Here is a 22,075-nt window from a genome sequence, read left to right as displayed (position 1 = left end):
AAAGACAGTAAAAATTAGGCAAGCAGCACTTCCACAAAGGGACACACAATGGCACCCTCTCAGCACAGGTGTTGGGCTTTCTGACAACAATTTAGTTACACAGCTTCTGCTGGATTCTGTGTTTATTCTCATGTGACTACCATATCAGAATGTGGGAGGAGGAAGCCCACAGTCAGCAAAACTGGGATATCAGAAAGTGGTCTACCCTTCCACAGTCACTGGATTTTACAACAAGCTTGCTCAGACTTGGCAGAAACAAATGTGATCCTAGTTCACCCATCTATAGTCTGGAGAAATCTGGTCTGGTGTTAATTAAAGACTAAGGCTGAAAATAAATGCAAAAAAACATCTTTGTGTGTCAAAAAATGGCAGCAGGTGCTCTGAGTTCAAATTTGAACTATCTGGCTGTAACAGAAGGGATGCCCGGAGAGGAGTACAAGAATAAGGCTGGGTTCACACTAGCTGTGGCTCACAGCAGAGGGTCCGGTCCATACCTGTTCACTGATTTAGGTCTGAATTTCTGCCTGAATTTACACCTGATTCAGAGCAAAAGACACACAGGACCCTTTCCAAATGCGCTTTGTGGCCACCCTGGAGGTGTGTGAACCAGCTTTATTGAGAGCAGGTCAAACTCTTCTGTCATGCGAATTGGATGTGGGGGAAACCCGCATTCAATTGGCATAAGTGTGAACCCAGCCTTAGTGTCTACAGGTAACAGTGAAGCATGGTGGAGGTTTGGGGTGCATTTCTGCACATGGATTTGGGGATTTGGTCAGAATTGATGGTTTCCTCAATGTTAAAAAGTGTAGGCAGATATTTATCCAGCATGTAGGCATATGATCATTAAATAAATATCATCACATAAATTAATTCTGCAGCAGGACAATGACCCCAAACATACAACCAAAATCAAAAAGAATTATTCTTCAAATCACTATTGCCAACAATTAACATAAATTTGTAGCTAGCGAAGTAATATCTAAAGTTGATAAAGATTTGTCGATAAAAAGCCTTTTGTAAAAGCTACAGGTCAGACTTGTGCTACATCATTATGTTAGCATTCACTGCTACAAATCGTTCTTTTTGAGAAAATGGTAGTTAAGCCACAGAGGTGAATGCAGAGTGATTGCCAATATTGAGCTTGTCGCCGACAAAAAAAAAAAAAAAAAAGAAAAATCAAAGGGAGTAGCTGCAAATAAATTGCCCATCCAGCATGACCCTTACTCTTTATTCTATTGTTATGTTTTCTGTAGCTAAAAACATTACAATCAAAATTCACACTTGAATCAATAGTGCAAGTGACATCATTAACAAACCACGCTATTATGTTGGTTAAAAAAAAACAACAACCCATGTTTGCCACGGAAAAAGAAATTGGTGCCTGTTCTCACACTTTACCTACAGCCTACCAAACCTCATGTACTGCTAGAGGAATCTAAATCAGCAGTGATAGAAAAAGTTATGCATGCTTTTATTTGTGTGTATAGGGGGAAGACCTATGTAAAAAAAAAAAAAAAATCCTCCTTTAAGTGATGCTTCCCATTCTTGGTGCAAGGTCCTGCGGGACTACTTTCAGAGAAGCTTATGCAAATAAATGCTCTTCTTCTGTCAAGGGTGCTCATTCTACCCACAGATATTGGTACTAAAAATTGTGAACAGAAATTGACAATGAGTGTCGCTTCTTGAGCTCAAGTGATCCTCTTGTGGTGATGTGTTTCTGCAGCCCTGCCCATCACTACTCATTATGCATTACATTTTTCATGTGACTGCTCTTTAATGACAAACGGTGCATACTCTGGGTGGTCAGGAGGAAAAGTGATTGGCAGCTGGCTCTACCCAACCCTGTTACCTGGATTAAAAACAGTATAGTGGCATTCACATTGAAAAACAAGGATAGCAAAGCAACAATGTTGAGAGACAAAGGCAGGCTTGGTCAGGGGAAAGCTGCAAACTATGTTACATGAGGAATGACAAAAGTTGCTTTACTAACAAAAACATCTTGCCTTCTACAGACTCTCTTTTCTTCCGATGTTTAACACAAGGAAACTAGACCACCTTAGCCAAATGTAACCAGCCCTCCCTCCTACACTTCACAAACTATACGGGACAGGATGGGAAGTGGGATCACTGCACTGCAGGACTCTTCTGATTGAGTCCTACAATACAGACACAAGTTTTGGAAAGGGGATCATTAATCTCCTGGTAATGTAATGAAAACATTTAAGCAATTAAAAGGAACAAGTCATTTCACACCATGAAAGTTGTATACAAAGAAAAAAAAATGTAAAATGCTTCCAGCACAGTCCACAGACATCAAGTCCTGTTCTTGGACGTCTGCATTTCAATTTAACACATTTAAATGCCTGCTGTGAGGAACAGTGTGAAATCGTCCATCACTCTCCGGGAGAAGGAGTTCCTTTTGAAAAGGTTATTACTGCAAAAATCAGCCTTTCTCTTTGAAATGCTGAAGTTACAAAGCCCATTACTGTGATCGTCAATCCAAAGTCCACCAGGGATGTTTTTGCTAATAAAGTTTGTGCCACATATGGAATCTTCACATCTTTGCAGCAAAAGTTTTCAGTTTCTCATGGTTTAGCAATATCTGAAGCTTTCCAATTTAATGCATCGCTCTACAATGTTTTCTTGTTGATCTTATTAAAAACACAACCAGCCCCATCCTAAATAGCTATTCAATTGCTAAATATATTAATAAGGGGACAAAAGCTTTGAAAAATAACAATTCCCATATAGTCTTAAGTTGCTTGTTTGCCAAAGGTAAAGAAATTAGATAAAGTAATGATCGTTATTTGGTGACAGCAAAGCCATAATTGGAAAACTTATTTCATTAAGTGAGACATTAGTTTGATGTTATAGTCACACAGATGTTTCCCAATGTAATGGATTTGTCTCAAAATACCGTTGCTCCGAAGACACATTCATTAGCTGAATAGTAATATATAGAACACGAAGAAATGTATATTCTCTTCACATTAATGAAAGTGATTGTATTCTCAAAAAGAACAAATGTTTCAACAACCAAGAATGATATAACAAAGCTTAAATGATACTCATCTTGTAAAGAAGCTGAACTTGTACATCTACAAAACTGAATAATTTGGTATTGGCAACCTGTAGAGAGAGATTCTAACACTTCTCTGTCTCACCCTCAACAAACTCCAAAGTGCTGGATAGCATTGGACTTACAAAAGCAGTCCTTAAACTCCAGTCAAGGGACTGTGTAGGCTGAGATGATGTCATCAGTCTACTGCAGCCAGGAGGATACATTTCCTCAGTCTCCTCTACCCACTGATCAAGCTGCAGCATTGAAACTTTGTGGAAAGTTGCAAACTAGGAGGGTGCAGCAAGGTACCAATCTGTGTCAGATATTTAGGAACACAAGCAAAAACTGCACAGACACCAGAATTAAAATGATTGTGTAATTTCTAATCCAGCATTTCAGTTCAAGTAGATGACCTTGGATGATGTCTGATCATAGCTGATACTACCCTGGAGAGGAAAACAGATAAAATCCTATGAAAGATACTATTATCTGAGCGGTATCAACCCCTTCTTACCCAGCCCTGGCCCTATAATAGGTCTGCACGCCTGGGGGTGGGAAGCATCAGTGATAATGTGGTCGCTGTGATTGGCTATCACAGTGGTCACAAGATCAGAAGTCGTTGACAGCTGGGCCTCTGTGCTGGAAGTAAGCAGCAAGTGAGTTCTCAGCACAGAAACATTGGCTACCCAGTGACACATAGGTGAGGTGTGTGAGCGTTAAAGCCCACCCTTTTGCCACCACACATACTATGTTATGCAGGCAGCAACAGGTTAAAAACCTGTACATTTTACAATGACACTGTTTAGCATGCATGTGCTTAACATGAATAGTATATCTGATTATACGGCTATTATAAAGACTGTATGAGTTGAATGTTAAAATCTGGGCATTCTCACATAACTATTAACCCACCCCCCTTCTCAAGCTAATAAAGGATTTAATGATTGTTTTGTCTAGCGGATGAGACCATAGAGGTTTACTTATCGTAATCCAGGGTCCTGAGACAGCAGGATCCTTTTATCTCCAGCACTCAAATGTGGGCAAACCCTCCAACATTGTCAAATACAATGAAGCACCACTGCTGATACTGCATTCGTATGTATTGTCATTCTGTAGATCAGAGGGTTGGCTACAAGACCAGTTGTTGGCCGGTAAGGAAAGCCGTTTTGGGGAACTGGGAAACTAGAAAGGGGAGGAAAACAGTGGAACCCTGGATTAAGTTATTACTCTATTTTTATCTTACTGACTATAAAATAAATGGGCGTTAAAGTGGAACTTGACTGTATCTGAGCACGATAAAACCAAAAACAGGATTTCATTCAGTTTTATATTTAAAAAACTCACCTATTTATCTATGCCTCCATGCTTTATTTTGTTAAGAAATCACTTTGAAAAACACCCCCTGGCATTTCTAGCAGCAGCCATCTTGAGTAAGGGCAGATGATTTGTGTAGCATTTACTTCCGGGAATCTGTCTGCCCTTAGCTCAGGCATACAGAGAGGAGGGTGTGCTTAACATAGAAAGGTAATAAATTGTCCATGAAGACTTCTATAATGCATGATATCATTTTGACCTAGGCCACGAAACAGGAAAAGTTGAAAAAATGTAAAGAAAGAGTATAAAACCAGTATATATAATATTCCTTACTATATGATAAACTAATGCTAGCAGCATAAGGATTAAAAATAGTTAATGTTGAATAAAAGAGTATGTCCCCTTTCATATGGGTGTCTCTGCTAAGCGGAATCCGCTTGCTCAGTAGGGGGTCTCTCTGCTGATGCCTGCTGAGCAGGCAGATGATAGGTCCGTGTCCGCCTAGCTATGCAGAGCGGATACAGACACAGTCCCGCTCTTCCCTATGGGGCAATTGGATTGAAATGGACCGCCTGGCCATTTCCATCCGATCCGATCCATCAGACGGATAGGGAATAGAACCATCCGACTGCTTTTGGCGGACTTCGGATCGGATCGGGTGTCAGTGGACATGTGTACGCTGACATCCACAGCACCATAGCAGAGAGTGGAGGGTCCGATCAGGTCGCCTGAAAAACTGATAGGCGGACCTGATCGGACAGCCTGTGTGAAAGGGGCCTAATGATGCTTTAAATCTTTAGGGAAGCTTTACTTCCCTGTTTTTGAAGTTGTGACACATCCAGCATAATCAAGACTGTTAGCAAGTATTTTCTGGGAAATGTCTGCATCTTTCCCAAAGTAAAATTGCTTTACACAAGTTCTTACAAACCACTGTAAAGTTCTGCACACGATAAAGTCCCCTACACAAATCTTTTTAGTTTTACATATGTCTGTATAATCTATACCATCCCTACAGTTTGATGATGATAAAGCAATTTAACAAATGTGTAAATCAGTTGTTTCATTCACTTAACGCCTAAATGCCATTAGGCTTAAACAGAGAATCAATTGCAATAAATTAGCACTGAGGCTGAGTTCACCTTACAAACTTACAAGAAACAAAATGCAAGCAACCAGGATTAGATTGGAAAATAGGTCAGATGCTTATCTGTCATTTCAATAAATAAGATTATATCGACATACAATGAAGTAGATTTAATTGAAAAATATAATTTAACTTGAGCTAGAATTGGATCTACCTTTCTTTCACTTTTTCTAAAAACGAGCAATGCATTTACATCTTTGAAAACCGCTAAATTACAGCAATTTCAATGTAAACCATAATAATATACTAAGACATTTTTTTTTTCTGTAACAGTTAAAGGAAAAAAAAATGGCAAGTGAAATTTGGTCAAATAACTAATAATCAGCAAATTGCATATATGAATGGGCCGATTATTAAGGAACACAGAACAGACCAATTCCACAATTTTCTTTGTTAGTTAAAGGTGAATTCTCCCCTAGGTGTCCTACATAAAATGTCACATTTCTCTAAATTATCCTTGCTTGAAAATGAAAAGAAACATACTTACTAATCCATAGAGTCCAAACACCCAGGCAAGGATTCAGAAAGCAAAGATGTGAAACAACAAAAAAAAGAAAGTATTTACAGTTTTCCATTTTTTTTTTCTGCAAGTGTGTACGAGGGTGCTGTGAGGAGGTGGACAGCATGTTATGCAAAGTTTATCACACCACCTCTCCACCTCGGTCCATCAGAAAATGCTTTGCATTCATTCAGAAAATGCAAAGGATTTTCTGAACAGTACCTACACTAAGCGGCCAGCCTCCTGTGCTCAACATGCATCAGGCTGGCTGCACAGCACGCAACCCGGCAGGAAGTGGAGATCATTGGAGTAGCAGTATCTAATTCAGTGATTTCCAACTTCCAAGGGCACTGACCAGGTATGTCATATATATAGTTATTGTACATTGTTTCAAGCTGGATCAACTTAACTATGTATAAAATATCTATTCTGTAATTCTACTTTAAAGTGTTCTTTTACTGTCCACTACCTACATCAGTGGATTTTTTTTATTACTTGATATCTATTGAATTTTCAAGAAGAGTGCAGAATACAGATATAAATGCATATCATATGTTAAACATAATAATACAGAAGGTAAACATTTCGTATCGCTACAGTATACGAAGTTAACATTAAACTATATGGTAAAGATTTCATTAATTGAGAAATTGCATCATTGATATGGAAGGACAGAGTTGAAGTAAGCTTAAGAGTAAGGTAAATTAATATATCATATGGGGGTGTTCAGATTGGGTGTGGATAAAGCATCTAGGCTATTACACAGGTGCAGGTTACGTAAGCTGTAGGCATTTTGGATGTTTAAGCCAAAGTTCCCATTGGTTATGAAATTTTGGGATTTGTAAATGAGCATTGACATACATGTATTCCATCAGGCAGTTATTGAGAAATGTGATCACTTCCGAGATGGATGGGGGCTGTGGGAATTTCCACTTTCTAGTGATAGCTAGGCAGGCAGCTATGAGAATTGGGGGAAATGATTGTGTGGGATCTCTGGGGCCATGTGTCAATATCCAGACTCAAAAGAACCATTTGAGGCGATAGAATGAAATAGGTTGAGGTGATAGAAAGGATGAGCTTATTTAGTGTGGACCAGTATGGAGTGAGTGTGGGGCAGTTCCACCATATGTGTAGGGGTGATCCATAGCTTCCACAGTTTCTCCAGCATGTGTTGGTTGTAGAGGGATAAATGTGTGCTAGTTTAGCAGGTGAGAGGTACCAGTTATGGAATATTTTCTGTATGGAAAGGAGAAGGCAGTGGGAGGCTTTTAGCGGTGCACGAAGTGCGTGGTATCACTGCTGGAGGGTGTAGGAACATTGTAGTAGTTACTCCCAGCGATCCATTGATGGTGTCTTGAAGTCACGGGGGGACCATGGTGAGAAGTTGTATATGTGAGCAATATCACTACGGTGTGGAGAGGTTTGATCGTAGAATCGTATCAAGTGCAAAGGTAAAAGATTATTGACCAACCAAGATGACCAATTTAAACGCAAGAGAATTGAGCGGAGTCTAAGGTATTTGAAGAAGTCGTTAAAGGTGATGTTGCAGCTGGTCTGTAGTTGTTGAAATGAGAGCAGTAGGGAGTCTTTATATAGGTCTCCGACTGTTGTTAGGCCTGAGGTTATCCAATTGGAAAGTGGAATGTGGGGCGTGAGAAGTTGTATGGTGGCGAGAGGAATGAAATATAGTAAAAGGTGTGGTATTCCTCTGTTGCTTTGAAAGGTGGCTTCCCATGTCTTGATGGTGGCATTGATGGTCTGGAGATAAGAGTATGTTACATGTTCATGTAAGAGAAAGGCACTTAGGATCAGTGCATTTTTTTTTTATATCCATATATGTCAATAAATACCTGTTGATCCATCCAGCATCTTTCTCTTCCAGTGAAGTGTCAACATTGCTAACCACAAGTTGCTAATGAATGTGATAGCATTGTCACCCAGCTATACATGCTCTTGTATTGGGACTATGGGATGCAGCAGCAACACACGAGGGCAATTTATCAAACCAGCAGTTGTGCATGGAAACCAGCTTCTATTTCCAAAGCTTAACTAAAGAAGCTGAAGCTATAAGGTTATTGTTGCCATGCACAACTGATCCAGATTTTGCTTGCTAGAGTTTTGATAAATACCCCCAAGTGTGCTTTCAGAGTCCCATTGGCAGCGAGGTCACAGTTTGAGCGAGAAACATATTAACTTTTCAATGGATTGTTCATTCTGCAGAATTTTCCAACTTGTACCTTTAATATTTCGTCTCTGAAAGGTTGAAACCAATTTTCTAGTTGTGCCCATTAACTGGGCAAAAAACAAACGAACTGTCCAAATGACAGATTTTTGAAAGATTTTTTGGCTAGTGTATGGCCAGCATCACTCTAAACTACTAGGCTTACGTTATTAATTATAAAGCAGAGGACAATCAGCACAAACTAAACGTAATAATGAATGCAAGCTGGACACTTAAAGGATTCACCAACCTCAATAGCAAATAACTAAACAAATGAAAGTGCAGCGCAAACTGTTAAAAGCATTAAATAAAAGCATTAAATAAAAAGTCCATCTAGTAAGACATATATTAAATTCTTCTTGGCACAAACAGACTTGTCCCCTTTTCCTGCGTCTCAGATGTCATATGCAAAATCGTATGGGTACGCTTACCGGAAAGGATGGACCCCTTAATTACAGGGGGTCAGACACGCCTGGATGAATATCTGATGGGCAGCTGCCTTAGATCTCGTCTGCGGTGGTCGGTCAAACAGTTTATCTGAAGTGAAGCCGTAACCTGGGAACTCATCACATGTATCCTCACTGTGCAAATCCTGCATCCTCTGGTGTCAGATCTGACCATTCCCATCACTGACTGACAGGTTACGGCTTCCGGTAAGCATACCCATACGGTTTTGTATATGACATCTGAGACGCAGGAAAAGGGGACCAGTCTGTTTGTGCCAAGAAGAATTTAATATATGTCTTACTAGATGGACTTTTTATTTAATGCTTTTAGCAGTTTGCGCTGCACTTTCATTTGTTTAGTTACATTATTAATTAGAACTAGTTTCTTAAATTATGAGTTCCTAGTTGTATGTTCTCATCACAAAGTGTTATCTATTTTCCCTTTGCAATCGTAGAATCACGGCTGATCTCTGGGGTGTACCGGTTTATGTAGCTGAGATAAGGAGCAGAGAACATGCTCTCCACTTCTCATCACAGTACATGATTGTTCTGTCACAAACGGCCAGTTTATAAAAGTGAGATCTGAAGATCTCACAGCCGTTTACTGAAATACCGTATTTATCGGCGTATAACACGCACCCCAAGTTTAGAAGGGAATTTTAGGGAAAAAACTTTTAGGAGGGAAGTTTAAGGAAAAAACCTACATTTAAATGCCCATCAATGCAGCCTTATCAGTGTCCATCTGCAGCCTTGTTAGTGAGCCTTGTCAGTGTAGCCTTGCAGTGAAGTCTTGTCAGTGCAGACTTGTCATTGCAGCCTTTTCATTGCAGTCTTCCAGTTTAAAAATGGCGCCGGGTCCTCTCAGCCACTCTCTGGTCCTCTCTGAGGCTCTCAGATCCTCCCGTTGGCTCTTGGGCCCTCTCGGCGGTTCTCTCGCAGTCCCGAGTGGAGCTGAGAGTAGCCGAATGTACTCGGCTCAGCTCCGCTCACAGTTATGCCCAGTCCCTGTGTTATGTCCATCATAGGGCGTGACTGTGAGGCTATGCATCTCGGCAGCTCGATCCTCCGCTCACAATCAGCGGGGGGTCGGCGTATAACACGCACCCACGATTTTCCCCTGATTTTAAGGGGAAAAAGGTGCGTGTTATACGCCGATAAATACGGCTCAGAAGTGGAGAATCTGGGAGAGAAGCTGATGCGATTAGAGGAAGAAAGAATATCAGCATCAGTGGGTTAAAAATTAATACTAACATATAAATATATACTATATACTATATACAAGTGTATATACAGTATCTCACAAAAGTGAGCACACCCCTAAAATTTTTGTAAATATTATATTATATCTTTTCATGTGACAACGCTAAAGAAATGACACTTTGCTACAATGTAAAGTAGTGAGTGTACAGCTTGTAAAACAGTGTAAATTTGCTGTTCCCTCAAAATAACTTAACACACAGGCATTAATGTCTAAACTGTTGGCAACAAAAGTGAGTACACCCCAAGTGAAAACATCTAAATTGGGCCCAAAGTGTCAATATTTTGTGTGGCCACCATTATTTTCCAGCACTACCTTAACCCTCTTTGGCATAGAGCTCACCAGAGTTTCACAGGTTGCTACTGGAGTCCTCTTCCACTCCTCCATGATGACATCACGGAGCTGGTGGATGTTAGAGACCTTGCGCTTCTCCACCTTCCATTTGAGGATGCCCCACAGATGCTGAATAGGGTTTAGGTCTGGAGACATGCTTGGCCAGTCCATCACCTTTACCCTTAGCTTCTTTAGCAAGGCAGTGGTCGTCTTGGAAGTGTGTTTGGAGTCGTTATCATGTTGGAATACTGCCCTGCGGCCCAGTCTCCGAAGGGAGGGGATCATGCTCTGCTTGAGTATGTCACACTACATGTTGGCATTCATGGTTCCCTCAATGAACTGTAGCTCCCCAGTTCCGGCAGCACTCATGCAGCCCCAGACCATGACACTACCACCACCATGCTTGACTGTAGGCAAGGCACACTTGTCTTTGTACTCCTCGCCTGGTTGCCGCCACACACGCTTGACACCATCTGAACCAAATAAGTTTATCTTGGTCTCATCAGACCACAGGACGTGGTTCCAGTAATTCATGTCCTTAGTCTGCTTGTCTTCAGCAAACTGTTTGCGGGCTTTCTTGTGCACCATCTTTAGTAGAGGGACGACAGACATGCAGACCAATTTGATGCAGTGTGCGGCATATGGTCTGAGTACTGACAGGCTGACCCCCCACTCCTTCAACCTCTGCAGCAATGCTGGCAGCACTCATATGTCTGTTTCCCAAAGACAAACTCTGGATATGACGCCGAGCACCTGCACTCAACTTCCTTGGTCGACCATGGCGAGGCCTGTTCTGAGTGGAACCTTTCCTGTTAAACCGTTGCTTGGTCTTGGCCACTGTGCTGCAGCTCAGTTTCAAGGTCTTGGCAAACTTCTTATAGCCTAGGCCATCTTTATGTAGAACAACAATTCTTTTTTTTCAAATTCTCAGAGAGTTCTTTGCCATGAGGTGCCATGTTGAACTTCCAGTGACCAGTATGAGAGAGTGAGAGCGATAGCACAAAATTTAACACACCTGCTCTCATTCACACCTGAGACCTTATAACACTAACAAGTCACATGACACTAGGGAGGGGAAATGGCTAATTGGTCCCACCTTTGTTGCCAGCAGTTTAGACATTAATGGCTGTGTGTTGAGTTATTTTGAGGGGACAGCAAATTTACACTGTTATACAAGCTGAACACTCATTACTTTACATTGTAGCGAAGTATCATTTCTTCAGTGTTGTCGCATGAAAAGATATTATAAAATATTTACAAACATTTGAGGGGTGTATTCACTTTTGTGAGATGCTGTATATGTATATATATATATATATATACATATATACATATACACACAAACACTCGGCTACACTGTAATCTCACAATATCTCATGAGATTACAGGCAGCCCACCAACTTTACACTGATCTAGGCCGTTTTCAGAGGAAAAACTTCTCCTCTGTTCTCCCTCTGAGAACTGAAGTTCTCAGCTTCATAAACCGGCTGCAGAGGAGATAATTTTCCTCTGAGAGCTGCCAAGAACTGAACTGAGAAAAAGCTTCTCAGTTTAATAAACGTACACCTAAGGCACATGCCTGCCACCCAGTGTCAGAGAACTCCCCCAGCGATCTGCCACTTATATGTGTGCACGAACATTAAAAAAAAAATGCTTATACAGTGCCTTGAAAAAGTATTCACACCCTTTCAAATTTTCTACATTTTGTCATGTTACAACCAAAAACGTAAATGTATTTTATTGGGATTTTATGTGATAGACCAAAACAAAGTGGCACATAATTGTCAAGTGGAAGGAAAATGATAAATGGTTTTCAAAATTTTTTACAAATAAATATGTGAAAAGTGTGCTGCGCATTTGTATTCAGCCCCCCTGAGTCAATACTTTGTAGAATTATCTTTCACTGCAATTACAGCTGCAAGTCTTTTTGGGCATGTCTCTATCAGCTTTGCACATCTAGAGAGTGAAATTTTTGCCCATTCTTCTTTGCAGAATAGCTCACCTTCTTCCACGTTTGCTGCGTCCCCCACATGGCTTCTCGCAAACTGCAAACGGGACTTCTTATGGCTTTCTTTCAACAATAGCTTTCTCTTGCCACTCTTCCATAAAGGCCAGATTTGTGGAGTGCACGACTAATAGTGGTCCTATGGACTGATTCTCCCACCTGAGCTGTGGATCTCTGTAGCTCCTACAGAGTTACCATGGGCCTCTTGGCTGCTTCTCTGATTAATGCTCTCCTTGCCTGGCCTGTCAGTTTAGGTGGACGGCCATGTCTTGGTGGGTTTGCAGTTGTGCCATACTCTTTTAATTTCCGCATGATGGATTGAACAGTGCTCCGTGAGATGTTGCTTGGGATATTTTTTTATAACCTAACCTCTGCTTTAAACTTCTCCACAACTTTTTCCCTGACCTGTCTGGTGTGTTCCTTAGCCTTCATGATGCGGTTTGTTTACTAAGGTTCTCCAACAAACTTTTGAGGGCTTCATAGAACAGCTGTATTTATACTGAGATTAAATTACACACAGGTGGACTCTAGTTACTAATTAGGGGACTTCTGAAGTAATTTGGCTCCACTAGATTTTAATTAGGGGTATCAGAGTAAAGGGGGCTGAATACAAATGCACTCCACACTTTTCAGATATTTATTTGTAAAAAGTTTTGAAAACCATTTATCATTGTCCTTCCACTTCACAATCATGTACCACTTTGTGTTGCTCTATCACATAAAATCCCAATAAAATACATTCACAATTTTGGTTGTAATATGACATGATGTGGAAAATTTCAAAGGGTATGAATACTTTTTCAAGCACTGTAGTAGTTGATCCCATAGAGGGAATAGGACACTGTAAACATTACACAAAGCCGAATGACAGCTGTCATCAGCTATATAAAAGAGTGTGGGGGGGTTCCTGGCTATGTAAGTGAAAGTGCAAGCACCCACTGCTTCTTTAGCAACCATTGACACCCGGAAGCTGTCTCGTTCGTCCATGGCAAATACCTTAAACATCTGGCATTCATATGAACGTCTGAACAGCCAGTGTTCGATCAGAATTTACATCAGACCAAACACTAAATCCCTGCCATCTAGTCTCACGTAGTACACTTTTGCCTAATTCTGCTAGCGTCACACACTCCCACATACTGCTTTCAGTTACTCCATCTCCTAGCCTTCTGTAATCAGATCTTCATTTCTGAAGACTTTCCATCATACCCTGGCCTTCTCATTGGTGCCAGTGTGTACTATGACTGCTATTACTGGTGGTAATGTGTATTACGACCCTAGCCCACAGGCCCAGAGCATTTCTGTAGTTGGGTATTGATGCTGGATGACAAGACCTGGTTCTAGGCATTTTATTTCATCCCAGAAGTGTTCAGTAGGGGTTGAGATTAGCATTCTTATTATGCAGGCCCCTGGAGTTCCTCTGCAGCAAGCCCATGTCATTATGAACATAGCTTTGTGCATAGAGTCACGGTCATACTGAAACAGAAAAGGGCTTTCCCTGAACTGTTGCAACAAGGTTGGAAGCACACAATTGTGTAAAATGTCTTTGCATGCTGTAGTTTTAACTGTACCAATTATTGGAATTACCAGAACCCATTATTTCCTTATACATTTGGCCATATAGTAGATGTAATTGTCAGGTGTCCACAAAGTTTTGTACTAGTTGTATGCAAGAATACATTTAATAAATGTATATGTACATATAATACACTTCCGTGAAATGGTACTTTTTAATTATTTGCCGAGAGGTATGTTTTAATTGCTTAATTGATTCTCTTTTTCTATACAAAACTGCCCAATTGGTTCTGTGTTCCCAAAGAGGCAAGGGAAGCAAGGCTGCCATTATTGTTACAACATATTAATGCATTTCCTTATATGCTGATGTACACTCCTATTTCAGACAGTTCATAACAATCTACAACCACAGCTTCTTAAACAGGCCACAGTGGTATAGGTCTAACAAGACAAACAAGCTGATATTTGTCAAGCATATAGAGGTGAAGTCCCTTATCATTTTTATCTTTCACACATTACAGAGTAATACCTGTCGAAAAGATGGATTCTTGGCTGGGCTGATGCAGAATGTGAAAGCTCATAATGATAAACTCAAGGAATGTGTCATCAGTTGCTCATCAATTACAATTACAATTAGCATCCATTTATCTAATGCCAATCTCAGCTGTAGTTTTACTGCCTCAAAACACTTATGGATTAAAATGAGACTTTGAGCATCATAATCAACTGAATCAGAAATGAAACGAAGAGTCTGTAACTCAGCACTCATACCAGTAAAGACTATATAAATTTAGGGAGCAGTATGCTCATGGCAATATCTTATAAAACCTATAATCTTAACTAGAATATTTAAATGTATTGTTAATATATCAGATATTTAAAGATGAACACCAGTAAAAATGAGTTACTTTGTTTAGCAGAGTTTGACCTAAGGCTAGGTCTTTCTTACTGTCTGTTTCTTAATGACGGTAGCAGAGAAATATCCTTTGCCTCGTGCAATGGTGTAAGGATTATTTTCTTTATTTTTAGTGTTACAGCAAATTTGCACCAGATTTTTTTTGCTTTCCTCTGGATCATCTATGGGTCACAAGTTCCGAATATGTAAGGACTTTTCAGCTCGCTGTCCATTCTAGCCTGCCAGACTAGGTGAGGATCTTATGTCTTTGTGTCCACAGGAAGACACCTGCCTGCTGATCACTCATAAGGGGAACATCTGTGACAAATAACAGAAAACGCCCACTTTTCCTGTTTTTTGACATGACAGGAGTGTTAACTTGGTGGCTTGTAGGGTAGTCTGACAGAAAACATGATGGTTGGATCATGCTTACATTCATGGTCAATTGCCCTTCTATGCCTATTGGCACTTTTCAGGCAAATCTACTAAGGAAAACGTAATACTTTTTCATGCTAAGAAATCTGTAGGTGTAACACTTTTAGGTATTATTACCTCTCAATGCAGGTTACAGTATTCGCCTTGACATGGTTGGTTTGTTCATTTGTTTTTCTTTCCACTGCAAACTTGGTTGCAGTGCAAACTTTTTTTCCAAATCATTTTAAGCAGATGCCAAGACCTTGTAATAAAAGATTTGCCTTTTCTATTGGTTCATCTAATTCCTTAAAGCACAACTATACTTAGCTCTATTCCAGCGATGCAGTGTTCAGGAGCTCCCCGCCGGCCGCTGACATCTGCGGTTGGTCTTTCTCTGGGTTTGAACTTTGTGCATTTTGATTGGCCGGGACTAAGGTTCTGACCTGACCCACGAGAAGTTGTCAAATAATAGTGAGCCATGGGCCCACTCAGCTGAAGCCCAGGAATGCCAAACAGCAGCCACACATAACAAAGGGGTGGGGATGCAGGTGACATCATTAACCTCATATGGCTACATGGCCATATTTGGTCAATGACAATGTCTAAATGTGGCCATATTTGGATAATGATATCAGCCAGTATCCCCACCCATTTGTTATGTGTGACTACGAGGCAGAGAATTCCCCAGCTGTATCTGATTGGCTTGATCTGTTTTGGAATACAAACACCTCTCCCTCATCTCTTTTACATAAAGTGGTGTTACTCTGTAATTCACTGAAGACAGTATAAGGCTATTAATATTGTTTCAGATGTCAGTTCAGTCCACAAAAAGTCACAAGTACACAAGATTTCTGACAGGATCAACAGGTATTACTTATCTTTATAAAAGAAAATGAATACTGTCACCACATCTATGGGCTTGTTAGCTGCAATATTTAACACTTGTATTCTTTTGTTTAGCTATACTTTAGTAACTGTTGCTTAACCACTTGCTTACTGGGCACCTAAACCCCTCTCCTGCCCAGACCAATTTTCAGCTTACAGCGCTGCCAAACTTTGAATGACAATTGTGCGGTCATGCAGCACTGTACCCAAATGAAATTTTTATAATTTTTTTCCCACAAATAGAGCTTGCTTTTGGTGGTATTTGATCACCTCTGGGGTTTTTATTTTTTGTTAAAAAAAATGAAAAAAGACCCAAAATTTTGAATAAAAATACAAAACAGTTTTATTTTTTGTTATAGGTAATTTTTCTCCTTCATTGATGTACATTGATGAGGCTGCACTGATGGGCACCAATAGGCTGCATTGATGGGCACTGATAAGGCGGCACTGGTGGGCACTGATAAGGTGGCACTGGTGGGCACCGAGATGAGGCATCACTGGTGGGCACACATGAGGTGGCACTGGTGGGCACCGAGAGGTGGCACTGGTGGGCACTGAGAGGTGGCACTGGTGGGCACTGAGAGGTGGCACTGATGGGCGGTACTGAAGGACCTCAATAATTGGCACTGAACAAGCAAGCTATCGCTTGTGAAACGTCTACCATTGCCTGTATCTGTCTGACCCTTTTTTGACAATAAAGATGACATCGAGATAATTTGGAGTTCCAGTGTGTGACCAATTCCTTGTCTTGGGCACTGATAGGTGGCAGTGATGGGCACTGGTAGGTGACACTGATAGGCAGCACTGCTAGGTGGCACTGATGAGGCATTGATTGGCACCACTGGTGGGCACTGATTGGTGGCACTCGTGGGCATTGATAGTTGGCACTGATATACACTGGTGGGCACTGATATGCACTGTATGGGCACTGGCAGGCGGCACTGGTGGGCACAGATGAGGTTACCAATCTTCTGTTTACATCACGTGATCAGCTGTCATTGGCTGACCGCTGATCACGTGGTAAGGGGCCGGGATCTAATTGACTTGGTGATCACAACGCACGCTGCGCGTGCCCTTCAGGGAGCGCGCAGGGAGCGCGCAAAGGGGAAAACGTCTATTGATGGCCTCTGGCAATGTAGGTCCGTGCTGTATCCATCATTCGGCTATAGCGGAGATGGAAACAGGTTAAAAAGATACTAGAGTCTAGTTTTTTTTTTCTATTAAAAATCACAAACATTATACTTACCTGCTCAGTGCAGTTGGTATTGCACAGGGCAGCCCGAATACCCCTCTTTTCGGGTCTCTCTTCAGTGCTTATGGCCCCTCCCTCCTGTTCAGTGCCCCACAGCAAGCAGCTTGCTATGGGAGCACCCGAGCCAAGCCATTGCTCCCTGTATCCATTCAGACATGGTGCCACGGCCCGGCCCCTTTCTCTCTTCATTGGCTGACTGACCTTGATTGACAGCAGCGGGAACCAATAGCACCGTGCTGCTGTCTCAACCAATGAGGAGGGGAGTCCTGGACAGCCTAAACACTCGCTTGATCTACTGTAGATAGGCTCAGGTAAGTATTAAGGAGCTGAGGGGGGGCTGTTGCACACAGTGGGTTAAGAAACCTTCTGCCTTTACAACCACTTTAAGCAGTTGCTCCAAAGTAAGATTTAAACAAAAATTTTAATTCTTCTCAACAGTTAACTCAACAGCACAAGAGTCAAGAGTAAATTTCTTTTTTTCTTTTTTACTAGCAAGTAATGTAAATCTCATGCAGCTGCAACTTAATATCAACTGTATAGTTTAGTTTGGACACCTGGCAGCAATTGGTGGCTGGTTCAGCAGGTTAACATTGAACAGATAGCAATAGTTCTAGGTCATTTCAGCAGTTTAAAATAATTCATGCCATCAAAACGGGTTTGTATACATGTAAAAAAAAATAGTTAATAAATTGGCATATATTTTAGATAACACTTCACATTAACCACTTGACCTCCGGATGATTTACCACCCTTCATGACCAGGCCATGATGGGGGGGGGGGAAATTTTGTGATACGGCACTGCGTTACTTTACCTGACATTTGCGCGATCAGGCAACGCTGTACCCAAAAACAAACATTATTTTTTTTACCTACAAATAGAGATTTCTTTTAGTGGTATTTGATCACCACAGTGTTTTTATTTCTAGCGCTATAAACAAAAAAGACCAACAATTAAAAAAAAAAAAAAAAAAAAACAATATTTTTTACTTTCTGCTATAAGACATATCCAATAAAAAATGTAAAAAAAAATCTAATTTCTTCATAAATTTAGGCCAATATGTATTCTGCTGCACGTTTTTGTTAAAAAAAAAAATCCCAATAAGTGTATATATTGATTGGTTTACAGAAACGTTATAGCGTTTACAAATGTATTATTCTACAGAACATATTTATGGATTTTTTTTTTTTTTTATACTAGTAATGGCGGCGATCAGCAACTTACAATATACTGTAACAATATGATAAACGAGAAGGATCTTGTGTGCATGATGTCATCAGTCTACTGAAGACAGAAAGAAAACATTTTCCCCATCTAACCACCCCCTCGCCATCACCTATTGGGACAACATGACTGAGTCATCTGTAATGGTGGATGCTGACCCTGTATGAAGCATGAACAAGTATGGCATCTGCCTTCTATAATGGAGGATAAATAATATTTCAGAGAAATAAATAAAAAAATGACCTGACCTCCTTCAGAAACTGCTGGTTACCTGGCTGTCATGCTGATTTAATGCAGAACTCCAGTAAAAAAATGTAGCCAATTAAACAGCCTTTGTTGTTTTATTTATATGCAATCCAGGCTTGCCCCCCCCCCCCCCCAATATTTTTTTTTACCACCACTAGATGTCCCCTGCCTTCCAGATTGGATGATCTGCCTCCTCTGAGCCCAGGCTGTCCTGGACACACCCCCAGTCTCAGAAGTAGTGGCACTGTAGTGATCTCATCTCTCAGTCACTTTGCTTTCTAGGCTCTGTATTAACATATGAACTGATTGGCTTCTTATAGTGCTTCTTCCTCCCCCAGTTAAAGCGTTTGTTAACCCAAAAAAAAAATGTATCTTGCTCCTTTAAAGCATGTTATATGACACAGTGCTTGTGCTGTGTCATTTGGGCCCCTGTAACGCCTAAAAAACCTGGCTGACCGTCAGTTTCTACCCTCCCCTATGTAAACTGACCACAGTGCATTATGGCTGCTGAGCCTGACACCATGGTCAGTTCACGTTCCTCCATCATCTGCAGCCCTGCTATCTGTCTCCTCTGTGTGCTCTCCCCCTCTCTCCCTGTGTGTCAGCTCGTGACAGTGCCACCCCCCACCCCCCCGCTGCTTGAATAACACTAACCTGTATGCACCATCCGCGCTGCCTCTTATTGTAGTGTCCCCCTCTGTGAATGATTTATAAATATAAATGCTGCAAATGCCTCATTTCAGAGCAGAGATCGCGATCACATGACCGGTCGGATTTCTCCTCCCCTCCAGACTGATGTCATTGGAGGAATCTCAGCCTTGCCCACTACACCTGTCAGAGGAGGAAAGGAGAGATCCGGCTGGTCATGTGATTGCGATCGCCGCTCTGAAATGAGGCATTTGCAGCATTTATTTTTCTAAATCGCACACAGAGGGGGACACTACAATAGGAGACAGCGCTGATGGTGCAAACAGGTTAGAGTGGCTTAACAAGCACTTTAAAGCTCTACTGTACAAGGACTGCAAAGGGCTGATATTAGGTCAAGTTCAGGTACTTACCCTGCTTGCAACCATTATTTAATAATTAAATCTATAAATGTGTGACATTTTTTTATCTGCATGGAGATTTAAGCTTTAGGCTGCATTCACACCTGAGCATTTTTACTGCAATTTTGTACAGGTCAAAAGGTCACCAATGTAAAAAGCAGAAAAATGCCTGTAATCTGCCTTTGCATTCACACCTGAGTGTTTTCAGCTTCAGGCCCCTGTTCACATCTGAGTGTTTTGTAGCCTGAAGCAAAATGTCTGAAACTCAAAAAAGGCCAGGAGCTTCTTTCTGGGCAGATTACAGGCGTTTTTCTGCTTTTTACATCGGTGACCTTTTGACCTGTGCAAAAACGAGGTAAAAATCGCAGAAAGTCGTGCCTTTTTTACCACGATTTTGTACAGGTCAAAGGCTCTGTTCACACCTAGGCATTTTGGGCATTTTTCTGCTCTAAGCTTCAGCTCTAAAAATGCCCAACAAGACAAATCCCAATAATTTTAATTGCCCCTGATCAACGTTCTGTCACCTAAAGCAAAAGCCCGTCGCTCAAAAAAGTACAGGAGCTTTATTTTTGGCAGACTACAGGCATTTTTCATTCTTTTCCATTGGTGACCTCTTGACCTGTACAAAATTGCGGCAAAAATCGTTGCAAGCCTGCTAGCTGCGATCCTGCCAGAGACGTCATGTGTATGATGACATCACACTGACGCGTTTCGTTAGCCAATCAACGCTAACTTCTCCAGAGTCTGTTGTCTATATGCTGAGAGTGCGCTAACTGTGAGCTCCAAGCACAAAGACCGAGCTGTCACATACAGCTTTCGGTCCTAGCTACAGATCTGTAGCTGGTGGGACCAGCTTCTGACCATGTGACCACTGTGATAGTAGTCACTGATCCTTTCTGCCCCGCCACCCCCATGTTGCAAACTGTTTAAAGGGATGCCAGGTCTGGCACAAAGGGGTTATTATACAATTTCTGTGTCACTTTACCTAAACAGTTATGCAGCTAGTGAAGTCATAGCTCTTGATTCGCTTACCTGTTCTGGGTCATTTATCCAGCAAGAGCCTAAGCCACTGGCATGGGACATATTTCTCTTATTATAGATTTCCCTTAAATTATGCGAATACGTATTACCAATATAAATCACTTATCAGCTTGTGGACATAAAGTAAAATATTGACAACATACTGCACTGAATTCAAACAGTAGATGGTGCTGCCAGTCAATAGTCTTCCCTGTTCCCTTCAAAGGTAATATGCAGTATACATGTCCACCACACTTAAAGAAATCAGCTCTTTTATTTAAATTAGAGTTTACCCTGCAGTACTAATCTTTTAACACTGCACCAGAGAGTACATTTAATTTGCAATTTAATTACTCTGTTCTCTATGTTGCACAAATGCCGCATATCTATTTATTGCACTCCTCTTTATGAGGTCGCTGCTGGAAACTTTCAGGTGCTTAAATTTATTTAGGAATTTAGCATCGTATTAGGCAGCAGGCTTAGAGTGTTTGCATTGTCCTTATGAAGCATTATTCTAACAATGCACAAACAGGATGACATCCACATACACACAAGATTTGTGTGTTTGTTTATGCAGCAACATCGAAACAACATCGTAACCATTCACTGTGATTCCATTGCATTTTTCTTGTCTATTCAAGTGATGGGCTAGCATGGTCTCAGATGCTAGATAACTATATATCACAACTTTAGCTTGCTTCAAAACAATCCATCACCAACAGAAGAAAACATGGGCATGAAGCAATTCTCCAAATAGATATTTGTAGCTGAGTCTGCCAGTGTGCTTTTTAATTGAATAATTATACTGACACTAAACTCTGGTCTAAAAAAAAAATAAATAAATTCGGGTATGTATTATTAACTCAGAAAAAGTACCTTCTGTTGTTTTCATCCTCCAAATTCTTTTTTTTTTTTTTTTTGCTGCCGTAATCAGACTTCCTGTTAGAGGGTGGCTACGATCATTCTCCATGGTACCCATGTATGTAAGAACATAACCATCCTCTCTTGCTCTCTCCCAAGATGGACTTTGGACTATGGGATTTGTAATGTGCATAAAGCAGTGTACATAACCACAACTAACATGTACTGCTCGCTCCAAACAAAAGGAAGTCAGAGGGGAAAGAAGAGGTTCAGGAGCTCATTATGGTATGGGCTGGGCAGCCATCGGAAATTTTTGGGCCCCTTACACAGCTTTAGAGCTGAGCCTGACCACCAACAGTTCCCAGGGCTTGCCCATGGGCCATCCTACTGAATCTGCACACCGGCCACCCCACCTGTACCAACTCAGCCCCCTCAAT

The 22,075-nt window shown here is 41.1% G+C and overlaps 1 protein-coding gene across 3 annotated transcripts in view; it reads right to left on the bottom strand.

Annotated features, from left to right (window-relative positions):
- TPK1 (thiamin pyrophosphokinase 1) overlaps positions 1 to 22,075 on the bottom strand; it is an 881,459-nt gene that overhangs the window by 185,026 nt on the left and 674,358 nt on the right. The gene's annotated exons all lie outside the window — the stretch shown is intronic.

This window comes from Aquarana catesbeiana, linkage group LG05 (assembly GCF_042186555.1).
Source record: "Aquarana catesbeiana isolate 2022-GZ linkage group LG05, ASM4218655v1, whole genome shotgun sequence".
NCBI classification, from domain to species: Eukaryota; Metazoa; Chordata; class Amphibia; order Anura; family Ranidae; genus Aquarana; species Aquarana catesbeiana.
This window is presented reverse-complemented; position numbering and strand designations above follow the sequence as displayed.